Genomic DNA, 18144 nt, shown 5'->3' with positions numbered 1-18144 from the left:
CATATGACAGCTGCAGCCAATAGCCAAGAAGCTGTATTTATTGTTTTTAAGGTTTTTGTAAAAATGTGGATCTCATCTGAGGACAAAGTGAGGCTTTATTCCTGAGACACAGAGAAAGAGAGAGAATGAATACCTCTTTGCCGGCTGCCTCCTAATTGGTCTAATTACTGTGTAACTTCCTGGTGAATGCAGGCCGCTCTGACCTTGGCCTTTGAAATATAGACCCATGGCGTCTCAGAGCTGCTGGCCAAGGGAGGACACGGAGGAACAACCACTCTCTCTGTCAGCCAGCGCATGCCTCTGTGTGTGTGTGTGTGTAGACATATTAATGTGCATAATGTGCGTGTTCATGAGTACTTCTGTGCTTCTATGTGCTCGCCTGTGTCCCCACGAAAGACTGGGTCATGTGTGGGAGTTGGTGGTGATCCGTCTGACGTAAATCTGGTACACTGACACTGAATCTGTTTCCAAGTCCAGTCTGCTGCTGAATGGGAATCCTACAGAGGGTCTGGGGGCTGAGCTCCGGATTAGACAGCCAGCAGCAATAGTTTGTATCTGTCAATGAATTCCCCAGACTGACTGAGGCTGGAGACTGTTGACACACCGTGCTTGTCCTCTAACTTGTACCTTTTCCTGTAGGGAATAAAAACCTCCAAGTTCACGTTCCTCGTCACTTATGTTTTCACCACAGCAGTGTGTGTGTATGATGCATTTTTACAGTGTCTTTCTCTGCTGTCACACACACACAGTGGATGCCTGTCACTTGCTTGAGTGTTAGGGAAATGTCCCTCAGGCCAAATGGCTCTTACATAACTGCTTTTTTTTCAACACAGAATGACACTAACTGCTCTGTAATCCTAGATCACTCACATTCATCACAAATCCATCCATCTTTTCAATCTTAACTTTTCTCTCTCTCTCTCTCTCCTTGTTGTTCTGGCTTTCTCTGAATTCAAGTCATTCTGTCTTCTCGGCCAACCTACCAGTATGTCTTCGTCTCTTGGCTTAGTTGTAGTGAAGTTGAAGTGATGTGTAATGACTTATACTGTATAGACAGAGAAATTGTATGCTCTTGCAGTTTAATTGCTAAGCTTTTGAACTGCACAAATCACAGGAAGGTGGTCGGGGAAAGATTGTGATTTTGGTTCAGTGTTAATTATTAAGTAAAAACGTCATGTCTCGTACTTCAAGACTTTACCGTAACCAGGTAATTTGAGTGCTTAAACAGAATGCAAAAACAAAACCATAATCATGCTTTAATTGCTACGAACTGATTGATTGTTGAAAGAGCATTTAGAAAAAATGCTCTCTTAATTTGAATCCGTTTTTTGTTTTTTTTGCACTGTAACAAAAAGGTTAACAGGCCTCCTGTCATTGTGGACAGCCTTTCTGTTTGCTTAATTATAACGAATTATGTGGTTTGAAGCTCTTGCTCATTTCCCTGTTTGCCTCAACAATAGGTTATCCTTCCCCACGTACTGCATCTCATATCTCCCCTGTCATTCACTGAGAAGAACACAGTTGTTCTATTTATTCCTTCTCTCTCATTTGGAGGTCCTGCCATTCTGTGTCGCAGTCTATAGCCTAAAATGAATGTTTGCTCGGTGACTACGATGGCCAGCTGCTGCAGATGTCTCAGTGGGCCTATAGATAGAACCACTCTGGACTGGCAGGTCAATCTCCACACTGAAAATCAGCTCATCTGACTACAAACACACACCGTAGAAATCAGTCAGGCAGCAAAATCAACACTAAGTGCATTCTAACATGGCCTGACACGCAGCTCTATAGTCGAGGTGATGCATAAAATCCCTTCTTACACTGCAGCATATCAAATGCTGTATCCTGATTGTTGTCATTAGTATTATGTTGCCGCTGAGTGAGTTATAGCTGAGCTGGCGCTCTGTTAGCCATGGAAAACCTGAGTCCAAGTGACACCTGACATCTGTTTAAACAGTGTTGTCATCAGGGTGTCTGTCTGCTTTTCCACCTGGGTCTGTATGAATAACAATGGGTCTCTATTGTACCAGACTGGTTCAGAACCTCTTATCGAAAAACCATACCAGCTCTGAGCAAGCAGCTGACTGTGCTGAGCAAATAATAGTTTGTGGAACTAACGGGCGGACATGTTATTTAAGAAACATGGGTGGGAGGCTATTTATAACAATATTACACTCTGTGTGTTCATGTTTTTGAATGGACGTTTTGTTTAGTTTGATGGAGGTGGGACGCAAATGAGAGCATTCGGGGCTTCGAGGGTCAGCTGGTGGGAGTGAGCGGCAGGTTGACGAATGACACACAGTGTATCTGTGTCTCTGTCAAAGAGCCTTATTGATGAGTTGTGGAGCGGAGACGCAGATAAACAAGAGGTGCCATTCTCTCATCCCAACATGTCACAGCACGGAAAGACTGTGTACTGTATGTCTGCCCTAATGCATTACTCTGCCCCCCCCCCTTTTATTTAACCCACCCCAAACCCCACTGTTATGTACTATTCATCCACACACGCACACACACACTTCAATGAACAACAGACTGACAGACGTGCCTTACTTACTGTACACATTTTGAGCATTTGCACATCTTTTAAAATGTCTTCAGTGTTTTATAGTTGAAATGCATTAAAAAGACTTTGCTCAGACATTTATCCAATAACAGCACTCGCAGCTGCTTCAGACCCCACTAGCTGAGGAGTAAATCAGACACTCGAAACACAGAGTAACATAAATATAGTAAGATAAACAGACCTGACAAGCTGCTGGATCAGGCTGTTTTATATAGCCGACGGCCTATTTAAAACATTTTGGCTAATGCAAATGCTGTCTCATCTCTGTACCGTAAATTAGACATGCAACCACAGCAACTTAGGGCTAACTACTAAAAACAATATCGAAAAGAGGTCAGAAAAAACGGCATAGTCAGATTTTGTGTGTGTATGTGGGCTGATGGAAAGTGGGCAGGGTCGGATGAGTGCTGTTTTATTCCCTGTTGATTGACATGCGCCCCGGGGCTGCAGACAGAGGGTATGACATAACAAGGGGAAGTAGAAAAAGTAAATGATGGGCACGATGGTGCAACTGCAGGCAAGACAACCTGAGCTCAGGGGAGAAATGGGGCATTTAAAGAAAGGAGATGGAGGAGGATACAAGGGGGGAGGGAAGCAGACGAGAGGGGGCAGGGAGAACAGATAAGGATGGGAGGTTTAAGGAGTTTAAAAAACAAAGTGTGGAAAGTAGGGTGGAGAGAGTTGAGAAGAAGAAGGAGAGGAGTGGGGGAGAGACATTATCATAAATCTTCTGTTAGTGAAGCAGATACAAGCTGTAAAAACTTTACCCGGACTGAATTGCTGTGAAACAAACACTTCAGCCTCGTCAGTATCTTGCATTGACGTCAGAGTCTCTCAGTAAGAGGGAAATAAGTAAATATCAGGCTGGTTTTGAAAGAGGTTTGTGAGGATTAGGCCTAACAAAGGACACCTGCTCACTAAGGCTGCTGCGAAAAGCTGTAAGGCCATTTACTGGATGTTAAACACACACACACACACACACACACACACACACACACACACACACACACATACTGGCTCTTTCGCCCTTTGTGGGTTATTATGGTGAAACTAGTGGACTTTGTTCTCCTATGGAACAGAGGGAGCCCCTTCCAGCAGTATAGATAAGACCAGAGAGGCATGTGTGTCAGTGTGATCATGGGAGCGTATAATAAAAACAGCTCTGGAATGCCGGTGCATGGTCCGCCTGTTTATTCAAGCCCACTGACCCACACACCAACCTGGGCAACCACAGAGGACGCTCAGGTGTCAACTTGAACTGATCAGTACACTCGACTATCTTTGACCATACAAAGTATTACTGGACTGGATGTATGTGTATGTGCATAGATGCCAACCAAATCACTATTTTATGACCACAAAGTCATGTGACATAACGCAATGAGACCCCAGACGGGGGGGGGGGGGGGATTATTTTTGGAGAGACTGAGGATTATTTCCGAGGTCTGGCATCTTGTTGGTCGCTGGACATCAACCTTTCACACTTGTCCCTTTACTCCCAGAGGAGGAGAGTATAGGCGAGGAGGGCTGGAGAGAGGAGAGAGATTACACACCCCTGTTGGGCCATTCAGAGCAAATAAGCGGCATGTCACACTGCTGAGAGCAGAGCCCCTTTAAGCCCAATCTCAAGGGTTTATCCCACAGCTCAGAGCTTTAAAAACCACATATCAGTCTTCATGCCAAATTGTCAGATTTAAGGCTATATAGGGCATACATATTACTCAACACATGTTTTATGTTTTTGTCTCTGTGCTCTTATCTCTCTAAATGTCACGGTGGAAACTGAGTGAAAACACTTTCTGGTTTGTTCCATAAGCTCTTATCACGCAACATGAACACTTCCATAGTGGGAAATGTGTTTTTTGACGTTTACTAAATAATAGCCCTACAATATCCCCTTTGCTCCACATAGCCTTCAGTCTGACGTTTGGCATAAACACTGGCATGTGCCTGAATGGAGGCAAAACAGTGTCTCTGTTCAAATATGGGTTTAGTTCTCTGAATATCAATAGATGGAAGTCTCATATTCCTCCATCCCACTGTCTTCATTAGCCCCGCAAAACAAATAAACTCAACAGGCTACTTATTTGCTCTGTCCGTGCACTGTCAGCACCTTCCTGTTTGCAAAGTGACCTCCTCTTAAAGGACACACAGACTTTGCATTCGTGGAAACACACAAACACAGGCACGTGTTGACGGGCGTCCACGCAAACAGGGAGAGACAGATGTAGTAGTGTAATGTCATGTTTGTAGTCAAGCAGTGTTTTTGGGGCAGCATGAATCAGCATTGTAGTGGCTGTGCTGGGAGACCACCTACAGTACTATCATTTATGCAAGATGTTTTTCACTCAGTCATTTAGTTTCCTGACATTTGTCGACCTACTTGCACCTGATTCTGAAACTCGTGTCCATCATCTTCACAGATTTAGCGTGGGAATCCCCTGAGTTTACCCTATCTCTGGAAAAATACCACACCAGCAGGTGTGTACGTGGTTGTGTGTGTGTGTGTGTGTGTGTAATTGTACATGTGTAGAGCCTCGCAAATGAGTGTACCAAAAGGATTGATTGTTAAAGTAAAAAATGTTTTGCACTGTGTATGTTTTTTTAATTTTTTATTCTTAAACTCATGTCCATCATCTTCACAGATTTAGCGTGGGAATCCACTGACAACTGGCTGTCTCTGCTCCAGGCATCTGCCCCGTGCACTATCATATATCACACATGTATGCAACACGCATAACATATGCACATATATGAAACAACACACACATACCATGTTCCCCCAGCTGCTGTGGGTCACTTGTTTTTGTCACTGCGACCCATGTCTTCTGTTGCTTGGGAGAAGACCAGAGCTTGTCTCAGGTTGCACTCCAACATCTGCCACCATCAACATACACTATCTCTCAGATGGTTCGGTCAAGTAAACAAGGCAAAAAGTTGCGTTACAAGTTAAAGTACCAAAGAAGTGCCCAGGAAAACATGTATGAAAAACATGTCTATGAACACCCAAACATTATACGCTCATATGTTAATTGACCGCTCATTAGAAAATCCTGGTCATTAATATGCTGGTTTTCTACTTTTCTGAGAAGGCTTTCCACAAGATCATGGAGCCTGGCCGCAGTGATTGGCTCCCATTCAGCCACAAAGCGTTAGTGAGGTGGCTCAAAATTCATCCCAAAGGTATTGGCTGTCAATGAGTTTAGGGCTGCAAAATTAATCAGAATCTTAGAAAAAAAACTTATTTTAAGGCTTATTTTGATGCAAAGATGTACTAATTAGCGCAACATAGCACAACATGTTTGGGTATTTTACCTTGCTTCTAGATGATATTTTTTACCTAATATCTAAAACGATATTATAGTGTTGACCATGGACCACAAGATTTTATTGATAATTATCAGTAATGTGGATATAATGAGTGCGTAAAGGTAAATAATAGACTGGTATGTTCAAAAAATGACATTACTATACAGTAATGCAGTCTTTGAAACCTAGAAAAGACCACACTTATGCTATATTACAATGTCGAAAATCTAAGACTATATCGAGTCTCATATCACAAAATCAATATATTGATATATTGCCCATGCAGACCTATTTTGTGGGATATATACAAATAACAGTGCAATGCTTTTCGTAGGCATAGCTCTGAATGGTGTATGAGAAACAGCCTGAGCAAACAGCACTATTTGAAATGTAGTAGAATAGAAGTAAAAAGTAGCATAACATGAACATACTCTCGACAAGAGCCTCAAAACTTTCCTTAAGTACAGTAATTACTTTCCCTGTGTGGTTGTGAGGATGAAATCGTAGCTCTCTGTAAGCCTTTTTTTGTGAGTTGGAGAGTTTACTAGAGCAAAGGGCCGACACATTTGTTTAGGGGGATTTTGAGGCTGCGTATATGACAAGGCGTCCTCATATGAAAAAATCTGAATCAACTGTTCCATAAATATGAGAGGGAAAGATATTAGAAACACAATATCTCTCTTATCTGCTGTCAGACGGTTCACCAAAATCCCCCTTGTTTTTCTGCGAAAACCCCCCATTGTGTTGATTCCCTAAAACAACCCCCACTTCCCCCCCTTAATTTGCTGAAACCAAATGTTTCGCTCTCTGGGACTCATGTGATGTGAGCTATTTGTAACCTTGTACACGATCATCATTACCTGCGTGTCTAAATGAGATGTTTGTGCATAATGAAGAGCTCCGCCACACATCCTTACATAATCTTCTCCCTGTATCAGTGCCAGAAAATGGAGTGTTAATCCATTCTGTGATTTTGTGTAATTAAAGAGCAGCGAGAGCAGCTCAGTTAAAGGAGTTATTGCACAGCGGAAATCTTTTCTTTTTTGTGACTTTTTTTAGAGTTCATAGAAACCACAGTTCAAACATCTGTGCTTATTTTAGAATGCAACTGACAACAGTCTGAAAGATTTCCTCCCCACCCTATCTCTGCATCAATTAATCAACGGCTCATGCTTGCACACACACACGCACACACACACACAAACACGCACATACACGGTCATGTGGTCATATGAATAGCAGCCATTGATGCGTTTCCCTTTGAGGCCTGCTCCCAGCGTGAGTGCTGTGCTGAGCAGGTAAGTGGTGGGTAAACCGATCTACCCCTGGGCTCTGCTACACCCCACCTCCTAACCCAACCACACACACACGCACACACACACAGACAAACACACACCCACGCTGCTATTGTTCCCCCCTCCATGTTTTCCCATGTCTCCCTTCTTCCTGGGCCCCTGCACTACCTGCCGGCACATTCCTGCCCTGTCAAATCTCTTTGTGTTCGTACTCTTTGTTGCTCTGTTTCCACTGTCACTCTTTCTTTATGGCCCTCTTTTCCTGTTCCTCTCTTCCCCTTTTGCAAGTGTTATCTCTGTTTTTCGCCGTCCACCGCTGAACCCGCCACACTCAGACCAAACAAAAACACGGCACACGGTCGGGACAATGGGACGGTAGCTGTATGCGGGCTCTGATCAAATAAGGTCATTGTGGTTCATAAGACCTACATTTTAGGGCTAGAGAGGGCTTCTACAGCTTAAATCTTATTCATCTCATCTGCATTTTCCATGTGTAGCTTTAATAAATGCTCAACTTTAAATATTAGTAAAACCCTGCAATATAAATTTAAATGGCTATATATGTATAATATGGCACACCATTTCACTGTGTGCCATATTATACATATATAGCCATTTAAATTGATTGTGAATCAATCCAATCATCCTGCCGCTCAACATACTCATTAAGCACTAATCTGCAGCTGAGAAATAGTCCGAAGCTAATGCACTTTTTACATCTGTTTGAGTGAGAAAGGGTTTTAGGAAACTACTGATTTATGTCTGTAGTAACTAATAGGCAACTGACAGGGTGAGGAAGTCAGAAAGTATTGAGCGACAGATTAACACATTCCTGATTTTGGTCGTTTCATGAGATATGTTGACAATAAAATGTATAATACAACAAGCCTCATGCTTTAAATGCCAAAATCTGTTGGTGGATGTGTTTGAATGCTTTAGGCCATTGACTATATATGTTGTTACTTTACATTCATGTCACTACATTTCCAAAGCAAACATGCCTGAAAACAAATGGTAAACAACTTTTTCCAGATGATAAAGTCAGAAAACACAGATGTCGAGAAAAAGATTCGGTAGTTATTGTCTCTCAAATCTCAGATGCCCCATAACACGCTCACAACATTAATATCGGTTAAATGTGAATTACTATTGCTACAGTAATGATGTGTCGGCACAATCTGGCAGCTTTATTGGGGCGCCTTCCTGCCTGAGTGAATGCCCTGGAACTATTATTTGGTTGGTGATAAAGGAGAGATTTACAACCCAGGGACAGAATCAGTCTATCTTCACTCCATCAGTCCTACTCACTCCTGCACTAATGGTATCACTTCACCCTCTAGCACCAACCTTAATTGACTTCAATCATTAAGGTTCTTCAGCGCTCAGATTATACAGAGTGGCAAAACCACACAAAGCATGTATGACCCCACCCTCAGGTGTGGTAAAAGAGATACAAACGTCAGGACAAGCATTTTTCCCAAATATGAGTGTTTGCTGTTTTCTCTGTCTGTCCTCTGGTCATTTAGTGAAGCATTTAGTGACCCCCGACACCCATTCACAAAGTTTAAAGCCCCTTTAACCCCTCCTTCACAGTTTTTTCCCCCCATCCTCAGCTCAACCCATCCAACACCACCAAATGCATGTCTCTGATCTTCTTCTCCTTTCCTAACCCACTATAACGCTGTCCCCTGAAGTCTAAGCCCCACCCCCCTCAGCCGTCCCATCCCCAGGGGGCCCCCTTAGAGCCTGACTGGGTGGTCCCCCCCTACCACCCCCAATCCAACCCCCACTCTGGAGGGTCAGAAGTCAGAGGTGAACCCCAACAGTGTGTGGGAAACGTGCTGTGCCGTGTGCTGTGCTGGGCCAGGCAGGGAAGAGAGGAAGGAGTTCAGGCCGCCCCGTTTCCTCCCTGGACCCTACTATAGCCCCTTAATGGGGCTCCTGGGGTCAGCAGGACAGAGAAACTCAGGCGTGGTGCTGGTGTTGGTTACAGTTTTGATTTATTGAACCAATTTCTTCCCCAAACGTGAGCTTGTTTGGGTTGAGAGGGAGGCAGAGCAGACTGGCTTAGGCAGAGGGGATCAAGAGAGACGCCGTACAGGATGATGTGGCGAGATTGTGTGTGTACTTGTCTCTGTTCATGCGCTCATGTGTATAAATGTGTCTGCTGTCTGTATATGTGTGTGGCAACCGAGATCCCTTGCTGAGTGTGCGTTAGCTTGAAGCATTTATTAGTGACTGTCTAGCCAGTGCTAGTCAGAGGAGTCAAAGGAGCTTAAAGTGATTTATTTGAATGGCTAGAAGGAGCCGGTTATTTTACTGGCAAATTGCTGTGTATTTTAGAAATGGTGGCCTTGATTTTGTTCAGTGGAGGATAACAAGCCTGGCAGGCAATACCTTGGTTGCACTGGAAAATCTGTGATAATAACAGCTCCAGACAGCTAATGAAGATGATATGATCCCACCTTTCAAATATTTCTAAAAAACACAAATAGACGGACTCCAGCTGGAGGCACCCGTGTAAGGTTTAAATATCCAACCTAAACTCTATCACACACCTACCAACACTCAAATAGATAGTGTCTTATTAGGCACTTTGAGTATTGACCATGATTTTGATGAAGTTAAATTAAACATATCATTTAAATATATGATTTACATACCTGTAATGTTGAAGAGTTTATTGTTGGACAGATCCCAGTGCAGCTCTGTGTTGCTTTCAGCCACTTTTAGATCATTGCTCTGGTTCTCTGGTCCATACGGTTGACTCACTTCAGCACAGGCATGGTAAAACATTTAGTGGACCAAATGCAGCTACAACCAGTGTGAAAATCAGGCTTGTTTTTTGACATATAGTAAGAATTGGAAAGCTAACAGCATACTGATGTTACGCTAACGAACAAGCAACATTGGGCGAGTTTTTGCCAACAGATAACATAATAACTTAGTAAGTTGTTATTGTGTTAGTATGGGAGTCTACTTTCCGCCCTCCAGCAGGTAATGACACTTCAGAATACTGTCTCTCTATGTAGGTGTGTGTGCACACACTCCCTCAACAACACACACATATAAGTATACCTATGAACATATTGCACAACACATGCCATCATTGAAAATCCACATGTGCTGATAGATTTGTGTTTTGTTTCACACACACACAAACAAAAGGAGCATTTATGGCAGTGAAGCTCGACAAGTAAAAAAAAAGGAGTTGATAAGCCGGTTTGTAACCTTGTAAGGCTCTTAAGGTTTGTAACCTTGTAAGGCTCTTAAGGCCTTCAATATTCCTTTATTTCGTAGGACCAATTGTCCAGTGGAGATGAGTCAAGATAAAACCACACAGACAAACACAATCTGTGGAAGTCCGGTGTAAACTTCCTGAGTTTCTCTTCTTTGTTGAGACCCACAACAACAAAAATAGCATAATGTTATTTGTGACTCTTGGCAGCTCTCCTCAGTCTCGTGTGCAGTGTTGTTTTTGTGAGCTTGAACTATAGTAACCGCCGGAAAATGTATATTTCAAATCGCAGCTCTCTCCTTTACTCTTTCTCGCTGCGTCTTATAACATCATTACTCGCTATAAAATATAGTAAATGTTATAAATTAAGTGAATTAAATCTTTACAGCACACAATACAGACAGACAGATTTGTAGTTTTAGCTGTTTATGTGGGAAGTATGAGATGTGTGTGTGCGTGTGTGCGTGAGAATGAGAGAGAGGAAGTGACATCATGGAAAGTGAACGCTGTGCAAATAGAGGCTGCAGCCCCCAGGTGGGCTCTATGATTAAGAGATTATAGAGGAAATGAAAGAGCTCCACGCACACACACACACACACGCATACCCATGTGCACATTCAATAACTAGCCCTAGCCTTTAGTTTGTATGGATCAGTGTGTGTCTAGAAGGTAGAGGAAGTTAGGTCACAGGGGTTGGCTGTCCTGGCCGGCAGCCACTCGCAGCTCTGAGTCAAGATTGCAGGGAGCTGATTCAGCATGGTTACAGGCAAACAAACCCCAAATAAGCCTCCTCCCACCTCCATTCATCCACAAATCAACAGAGACACCGTCTCCACCGCACTTTCTCAATACTTTGATTTCATTTTTCATCCTTGACAGCTAAATTTCACCTGAGAGCTCCACCCAGATCTGCCGTTTTCCACTTGAGCGACTTTGTTCCGTCGTATGAAGATGAATTAGCTTCATGTGCTCAGTTGCTATTAGTTACACGTGTGGTGATCAAAGAGAAGAGCTTACACAGTTTCCACTGCAATCACAACATCAGAGCGATATTTGAGAAGGTAATTGTGCTTTCTTTGAAAACTTTTACAGGCAGAGAAGCAGGCATCTTGTGGGGCACGCTCCACATGTTGTCCATATGTTCTCAAATCGTGTAACGTAACCTAAAGTCACACTTTTAAGCAGAGAAACACCAAAAGGTTTTCATGCAGCTGCTGGACGCGGGAACGTAATCAGCAGCTCTGCACCGCTGAAGCCTCCTGCTGAGAGACCCCAGTGGAGGCTATTTGTTTCTGCCGTGAGGGGGGGAGGAGTGGGGAACAGGGAGTGGGGGACAGGGAGTGGGGGACAGGGAGTGGGGAACAGGGAGTGGGGAACAGGGAGTGGGGGACAGGGAGTGGGTGAGTGGGTGGTTGATCTTTGCCTAAAGGTCTGCTTTTGTCTCAAGTAATGAGCAGGTTAATCAGAAATGAGGTGTGTGAAACTCTGATTAAACAACTCTGCTCAACTTTCATCCACTTTTTTCCCATAGTGGGATTAAGTGGATTATAACAAGATGCATATTTACATGTGTGCATGTGTGTGAGAGAGCGAGAGACACAGAAGCATTGTTGCCATTGCAACTAAAGAAGGGATCGGCTAAATTGTCACTTATCCTAAGTGAGATCACCAGGACTCCTGACCCCCTTACTCATCTACAAAACTTTGGCACTTCTAGAAAAGATCAAATCTGTGCTCTTTGAATGGTTCAGCCACCATTCAGGGCCCTGGAGGCGAGCCACTCAGAGCAGCGTAGCCAGCTAATTTAACTCCAGGCCTCTAAAGGCCTACCAGGGTTTAACTCCATTAACTGAGAGTCCTAAGACAGTCAAGTCAGCCCTGACCCTTCGGGGAAACGAGTCTTTACGAAATTATTCATGAAAGAAGTGACCGAGAGGCTAAATACAGAGAGGGGGGACAGCAGGGGGGGGGTGGAAAAGTTTGGCCTTTTAATTAAGCCCAAATGACAAGTGTGTGGCTAACGTTTGCGGTGGGGACATAAGGCAGAGAGAGATACAATTAAAAGGTGGTAAAGAGAGGAGGTTCAGCAAACACACAGAGGCACAGTCTAAGAGGACATAAAGACAGAGCAGCTGGACTCCTTCAAACGAAGAGGACAAACGTATCATCACCTCCTCACAACGATAAGGTGTTTTTATCCTTAGCTGACCTCGGAGAAGTGATCAATGCTATTATATCATTTAATTTAGACGGTTTTAAATCCATACACGTATTTCTGTCCTAGTCTGAAGTCTCATTCCCTGTTAAAGAAACACTAAACAAAAACGTTTGCCTAAATGCATATTTGAGTTGATTTACATAAATAATAATTTTCAAGTCCAAGCTTTTCAAGCTGTATTATGACTTTCTGCTCATTGTTTTGGTTTTTCCGGGCCACAACTTTGCTGTGTTGGTTCACTTCTCTTCTTTTCGGCAGTCAGACGCAGTTAGCAACTAGATGGTGAACATAGTGGAGTATTTAGTGGCTAAAGAGCCAGATATTTCCTTCAGGAGTTGGCACAAAAGGAGAGTGAATATTGGGCTTACATCCATCAGGTGGCCAATAACAATGATTGTGGCTCAGTATCTGCTATTTATTTTTTACAGTATATAGACTCATACTTTTTTGCACTTTGACATCTATTCATCTGATATGTCTGCTGGGAAGAATATCATACTGTTGTCATATAACAGCTCCACAGTGCACATTCTTCTGCGTGAGAAGACAGAATAAGCGTAACATAAAGAGACCGGCAGCATGAGGCGGGGCTGAGTTTGTGTTTGGAGCTTTTTGAGGGGATGTGGGATGAGAACACAATTAGAGGAGCTTAAGGGAGGGCAGCGGGGGAAGCAGAGCTGCGGGGAGGGGATGAGGGTGAGCCACACTCACCTGCACGAGCGGTCGGACCAAAGCGCAGGTGTTGCACACCTGGGCCTTTGGATGTCCCCATTAGCCATAAAGATTAACCCGCCCAACTGAGGTCAATGACCCTCTCTCCTGTTACAACTAGAGAGGGGATTTTGAGAGGTGGAATTAGGACACATTAGCAAGTTCAGGCTGTTGACAGCACCTCTTTTAAGTTTACAGATGCATATAATACACGTAGCGCAAAATAATGTCAATCATCCCGGTTCATTTTTTGTTTTTATCCGTTTATCATGAAATCTGAAAAATAAAAATGTGAAAAATGCCCATCAAAATGGCCCAGTGTAAAGAGAGTAATGGCAGTAAACTTTTTCAAACTTTATGAGACACAGAGAGGATGTGCACAGACATCTCTTTGATTTGTAGATATAAGGGAGTTTGGTCGGTGATGTCATCCATCATGGCCTCTGACATCATCCTTAGGGAGCGACTGTTTTCTCTCACTGACACTCTGCTGCAGGGCCAGCCGAGGGCGTGCATGAACTTGCAGCAGCACACTATTGATCGCCACAACTTGGCGAAGGGCTCCTGTACGCATAAACACTTTTACAATTTGGACAGACAAGTTCCACTGACCTATTTTGGGCCTCTTGTCCTGGGCTTCATTATATTTCTACCAACTTCAGTTTGGGATCTGTTTGAGCAACATGCGTTCACTCACATTTGCAGGGATTTGTGTTTCATTTGTATCTCATACAAATGATAGTGTAGACCATTCTGATGATATCACACCTGGTACACACTTTTGATACATTTTCTAACCTTTAGTAAAAACAGTTAGCTAGCCATACACTAAAATGGGCAACGCAAGTTGTCCCTTGTAAAGAAAGTGAGAGAATAAAATAATAATTATGGGATTATATCTGTATGGAGAGGAAACGTTCTCAGGCTTTCTGACAGGTGTGAGAGGAGAGAGGAAGGGGGTAATAGGGAAGAGTTTGGCATATGTTTGTGCCTGAGGGAAGGTGGGAGATAACCTCTGAGATATAGGAGAGTTAAAGAAAACAATTCAGGGAAGGAAAAGACAACATCAGAGACACAGATTGAATAAATAATAATTAAGCTGTTTATTTTTGTATGTAAGACACTATATATCTATTCAGGAGTGAGAGATGGTTAATGAGGCTTTGTTGGCAGCAGGGATGTCCTCCTCCCTCTGCACACACCATAGACTTATAAGTGGACGTAGCCATCGTGACGTGTCCCATTGCTTTGCGGACTGCCATTTAGAAGCTTCGAGATTACAGCCGTCGCCATGTTGTTTTTTTTGCAACCGGTGAACGGAAGTTACCATATTTTGAATGAGTGACGTAGAGACACCGTATACCGCTCTGGTAGCGGCAGCAACCAATCACAGTAATGTATCCCGCCCGAAAGCATACACTGTAACAAATTTCTCTGTTAAATAACAGTAAAGTGCTGGCAGCAGAGACGCCAGCTCTTTACTGTTATTCTACAGTACTCATACCGTGAAATGGCATAACAGCATAGTACTGTAAAAGTAGAATACAGTATATTTCTGTATTTTTTCAATCTACAGTATAATACTGGCAGCAGAGATGCCAGCAATGTACTGTAATTCTACAGTATTCATACCGTGAAATACTTAACAGCCTATTACTGTAAAATTATAATACAGTGTACTCTGCTTTATGGTCTATTTTACTTAAAAAGGCACCATAATTTACTAAAAAAAACATGATGTTGTATTGAAGAAGATTTAAAACTAGCGATTGAGATCATAAACTCATGTTAACAATGTTTACTGAGGTAATAAATCAAGAGAGAAGTTTTTCTCATAGACTTCAATACAATCGCACTTCTTTTTGCAACCGGAGGACTCGCCCCCTGCTGGTCAGTAGAGAGAATTCGAGTTTCAAGACACTCAACAGAACCGGAGGTTGCCGCCTGGCACACACACACACACACACACACACATACAATGTAAAGAAAAGAGCCTTTTCTTCCCAGCAAGCATCAGCCTTTGTGTAGGTGCAGTCTGGCATGTCTCTTGATGTTTTCTGGAGGGGTCTTTTTTCACTTAAGCGTGTGTTGAAAGATGAACTGACAATCACTTTTGCAAAATACCCCTAAATTAAGAAATATGAGTTTCTTCTTATTTGCAGTGCTGGAGTTGAAAAGAGAACAGGCACTTACAGTCAGCTCCAGAGAAGCTGAGATGAGGCGCCTCTGGCTACTCATTCCCTTTTTACCTGCAAGATGATCTTCACAGCAGATCTGTATGAATTCCACACATTTTGAATGACATCATGCAAAGATTCCTTAACAAGTTACATCAAGTGAGAGCAGATAAGACCTTCCATATGTCAATGTGTGTCATAGCATGAGGCAAACGATTGATTATTGGAATGGGGCCAAAAATTTGAAAGAAACACATCAGGGCATGTTTTTTTTTCCCCCGTTATGATTTCAGTAATAACCTTTTGCTGAAGAGAGTTCAAGCTTTTACACAACTAACTGTGAACATGTGAACTTCTAAGGAGAATGCATGTTTTGAACAACAGGAACCTAGCAGTAACTGAGTAAGACATTGTTGCATTGTCTTCTTTGTGGTTGCAATTACTTCATTGTTCCCTTTCCCTCCCCCAGCAAAGAATTATCTCACCCCAACTAGAGTCTTCTACATTGCTCTTTTGAACTTTCATTATTGTGATGTGAAAACAATAGCTTTCTCCAGATATAGAATGAAAATAACAAATATATTACTACAGAAGCTTAAGGGAATGTAGCTATCATTTTTTTTATATTACACGGACTTGTGAAAATGTAATTTGTGAAAAAGGCCTATTGTTTTAGTCCAGTCTAGTTTACCCCAAAAAAAATACTTCAAGGGAAAAAAACAATTGTTGCAGTGCATAAACAAACAACGTGAAACCTTCTTTCCGGCTCCAGACAGCTGACCACAAATAACATTTGGCTGCCCTCCTTTTCTCCTTCAGGCTGTGGTGTGTGGAAAGCGGAAGAATAACTAAATTGGTGGCAAGAGGTGAAGAGAGGTGAGGTTGAACACCGGCAGTAGAAGATGTATGGAGGAGGCTGCTGGGCTTTAGATAGCAATCTGCCACTGGGGAGGTCAGCAGGATTCTTTCCGCTAACACAGCCGGTCCTCTTATCTCCCCTGACCAGTAACTCTAACTTAAATGAGCCCTTTCTCAATGAAAACTATATTTGTTGAAGAACCTGTTAAGCATACATTTTGTTTTCATATAGTCTCAAAATGACCATACAGTTAAATTAGCACCGCTTTAAAGCTGTTTCAACAATAACCAAACATATAACCTTCATGAGTGTAGGATTTATTGCAGGGCGGATGTATTGGACTGCATTAGTTTTAGTTCGGTGAACCTAATAAACTGGCAGCGTGTTGTGTGTATTTCAGAAATGTAATTATGCTCACATTTGGATGAACTGTATGTGACTGACTAAAAGGGGTCGTAAATCCTTAGTTCAGGCAGCCAACTCATACAGAACAGATTTACTATGTGAATATCAAATATGCACAGAGTTGATATTTGGCGTCTGGGCTCCGACCTCGTCACTTCCGTGAAGAATGTACAACAAGCTCAGAGGACATTTGGAGTGACAATAATTTGTGATATTGCCGCAGGCACAGAAACACCAACTGAACAGAGCCAAGAGATCTCCTCATGATACCGCTGTTAGCCCGCGTGACAAGAGCTTGTTGAAATGAATCAGTGATCCTTAACATTTCTGCAAGTGAGCAGTCACCCCAGAAACAAGCTTCCAAAAACACAGACAGAAAAACTGCTTTCAGCTACAGTTCATTGGCGATACCAAAGAGTGGGCCGAGCTTTGACAACTTAAAAAGTTTGCTTCATTGCAACAGCTGTGTTGAATATATGTCGCAGTGTGCCATGTGTGAATGTAGCAGTACAACTGGCCTGCCTGATCTAGCTTGCAGCCTTTGCTCCATTAAGTTTGAACCCTTTAGCATCACCTTGGCTCCTAGAGGTGCGGTTGAGATGGGATGCCTGGGTTGTTGCTGTTTTGGCTTTGCTTGGACCCTTGAACTCGTCGACATTCTTCTGCTCCGTTGGAACTTGGTCTCTCTTCAGTACCTCATGGCCACCTACGGAGTGAGTGTGTAGTGGTGTTCAGTATTAAATCTGAAAGATATGAATTGATGTTTTCTTGTGTGCAACTGACTAATAGTATAAGTTACATTAATCACACAACAAAAATAGCAACACTTGTTGGTGAATGTCGTTGTCTGCCAATCAGTCAGTTGAAAACCAATCAGTCTGTGGGCCTCTGGGTAGCTTGTGATGCCTTCGTTCTATTTTAGATCATCTCCTTAGAGCACCCTGTCTGCTGCGGCCTTAAAGAAAGTCCCCTTCTAGCATGTAACCTTCACGTCAGAATGACTTATTATGGGGGAAATGGTTGACTTCTGTGAACTAGGCTTCCACACTAAACCAAATTTAACTTTTGTGAACACGTCTCAGAGATGTTTTCTGTATAGAAAAATATAGAGAAGTTAGGAGAAGAAAATGTATAAAAGAAATAATAAAAACGTCAATTGGGGTTGGCTCCAACTCTCCCACGACCCTCACATATGCAGAAATGGCTGATGAATGGATGGAAACCATGCTGCCAGTATGATGTGGGACTGATAAGACAACCATGCCATTATTTTCATAGATAAAATGGCCGTAATCTATTTACAGCTGCCAGCTTTACAACTGTCTTGATAATGGAAAGATGAAAGAGACGTGAACTATAAATGAAT

The sequence above is a fragment of the Anarhichas minor genome, unplaced genomic scaffold, assembly GCF_050575085.1.
Source record: "Anarhichas minor isolate MPS153535 unplaced genomic scaffold, ASM5057508v1 ptg000026l, whole genome shotgun sequence".
In the NCBI taxonomy this organism is placed as follows: Eukaryota; Metazoa; Chordata; class Actinopteri; order Perciformes; family Anarhichadidae; genus Anarhichas; species Anarhichas minor.
The sequence above is the reverse complement of the archived record's forward strand: the minus strand, read 5'-3'. Positions refer to the sequence as shown.